Raw genomic sequence first — 2,845 nt, forward strand, 5'->3', positions numbered from 1 at the left:
TTCAGAAGAGATATGTGCTGGTTGGTTTTATGTCAACTTGACACATTTTTTAAAAGTCATTTTGGAAGAGGGAACCTCAACTGGCATGTGGACAAACCTTAGGTACAATTTCTGGATTGATTATTCATCTAGGAGCTTACTGTGGGTGGTCTCATCCCAGGGATAATGGTCCTAGGTGCTTTGAGAGAATAACCTTAGTAAGTTATGAAAAGCAAGTCAGTAGAGTAGCACTTCTCAATGGCTTCTGCTCTAGTTTCTTCATCCAGGTTCCTACCCTATCTGTCTTTCTGCTCTGTATATGTGTACACACAAGTGTGCAGAAGTTGCTTTCAGTCCTGGTGCTTTAACACAGCAATTGAAACCCTGACTAAGACAAGTTATAATGGATACAACTGACAGATGGATGACACAATGACAGAAAAAGGATTTAATGTCTAAATCTTCCAAAGTTTTAACTGCTATGTTAAACATTTGATTGCTGAATATTTCAAAACAGAATTTCCTTGCTTTACTATATGTCTGTATTACTTTGTCAGTCTTCAATCGATTGTCAGGTGGGTTGTATGCATATGTACTACCTGTGGCAGGGCGAAGGGTGTGTGTTTGTGTGTGTGTGTGTGTGTGTGTGTGTGTGTGTGTGTGTGTGTGTGTGTACAAAGCATAGTTAAAGGCTGTCTCCATGAGAACATGGAGAATGGTTTAAAATTCAGATTTCTAACACCCACATCATTCCTATTTAAATTCACTTTGAAACAGGCAATTCTTTCCATCTTGTAAGATATTGGATTCTTTCTTTTAGCTGTGGTATGTAAGTAGAATTAATTTCTTCTTAGGAAACACCAGTGTTCTATAAATCCCTCCATAGGTCGATTCTAAAATTTACTCTATAAAAGTCTTTACTATGCTATAACTGTCAGTAATGATGGCCAGAGCTATGTAATTTCAGTTTTCTCTGTCCAGAAGAGTCAGTCTTCCTCATAGGACCATGGTTCTGTGGAAAGTTTCTATTATTGGAACTATTGCATTTCAAATATTAATGTGTTTCAAATCATAAAGTGAGAATTTGCTGATTTTCCTGTAAATACCATCCCCTAAATGGTATTTCTGATGCAAAGGTAAGTACAAATGTAGGTTAACTCAGAAAGAAAAAAATAACATTTGAAGAACAAACTGGGTAATTTTCCATACTCATGCTTAACATCTGTGGTTGTTCATGTTCGGGATTGAATGCAAAATGTCTCACATAGTCTGCATCTTTAAAGACTTAGTTCCCAGTTAGTGGCACTGTTTGGAAGCTATGGAATTCTTATGAGGTAGATCCTCACTGGAGAAATTGGATCACTGCCATGGGTCTTAGAGCTTAGTAACTTTATCTTAGTTCTGGGTTTACTGTCTACTTCCTGATTGTGAATGCAATTGACAGGTCAGTTTCCTGTTCCTGCCACCAGGCCTTCCCTGCCTTGGTGAACTGTCTCCCTATGGAGCTATAAGTAAAATTAAAACATTCTCTCTTAAGCTGCTTCTGTCAGGGTATTTATTGCAGCAATGAGCAAATCAGCCTATGTCTTAAGAATACATGTTACTTGCTTCTCTAGATTTTAAGATTTATAGAGAATCGTATTCTTTGATGACCACAGGCCAGTATAATCATTATTGACTTTAAGATCTTGAAGGAAATTAGGCATAGGCAAACTACTTCTGTAAACAGCTAGAGAACCAACCAATACTTTAGACTTTGAGGTTACTATGTTTTGTTTTCCAACAACTCACAAACAGTAGTAGAAACATTGTCATAGACAATACATAAATGCTTGTCTTACCTGTGTTCTAATAAAACTTTATTCATAAGAACAATCATAGAAGAGCTCCTTTCCAGATATCTGTTTTAGTTCTAAAACATAATGACATAGCTAGTTGTGGTGTGGAGTGGGGCTAGTTTCTTGTAGTTTTCATATCAACAGAACAGTTTTGAGGCAAGCAGAGGCTCTTGTGTGAGAAGAAAAGAAGTCAATATCTTGAGATGGAGATTTATTTCACAAATAAAGTGGAGACTTACCCAGTAAAATGTGTTTCTGATGACAAATGAGTACTTTTGAGACAAGCTTGCGTGTCTCCATTTCATACAATGTCTTTATGTCATACAATGGTCTTTTCACTAGGCCATTTTAAGGAATTACTGTTAGTACTCTGTCTATTAATTCAATATAATCAGAGACTGTAAAGGTCAGCCAGCTTTGTGCTGGATCCAATAGTAATATCTGTAATTTGTCCACATTTTATAATTGAGTTTTCTTGTCAGACTTTTCAATATTATATTTAGATTTTCCTGTTCCTACTAAAATAAAATGAAATTACTAACAAATCATCAGTATTAATTCATATTAAAAATTACATTTTGGTTTCAGGTTTTCATCTGTGTCCCAGAGCTAACCCTGTGCCACAGCTTTCTGTACCCAAATCTTGCTTGGAGAGAACTGGTCTCCCAGGAGTGCTGACATACCTATGATCACAGGTTCAGAGGCTCACAGGACGGACAAGCTTCAGTCAAAGATAGCAAGACCAGATAACACCAGAAATAAACAGATGGTGAGAGGCAAGCACAAGAACCTAAGCAACGGAAACTAAGGCTAATTGGCATCATCAGAACACAGTACTTCAACCACAGCAAGTGCTGGATATTCCAACACACTAAAAAAGCAAGGTTCTGATTTAAAAATCACATCTCATGATGATGATAGAGGACTTTAAGAAGGACACAAATAACCCCCTTAAAGAAATACAGGACAACACAGGTAAATAGGTAGAAGCCCTTGAACAGGAAACACATGAATTATATGAACATAAG

This window comes from Rattus norvegicus, chromosome 7, assembly GCF_021556685.1.
Source record: "Rattus norvegicus strain SHRSP/BbbUtx chromosome 7, alternate assembly SHRSP_T2T, whole genome shotgun sequence".
NCBI lineage: Eukaryota > Metazoa > Chordata > Mammalia > Rodentia > Muridae > Rattus > Rattus norvegicus.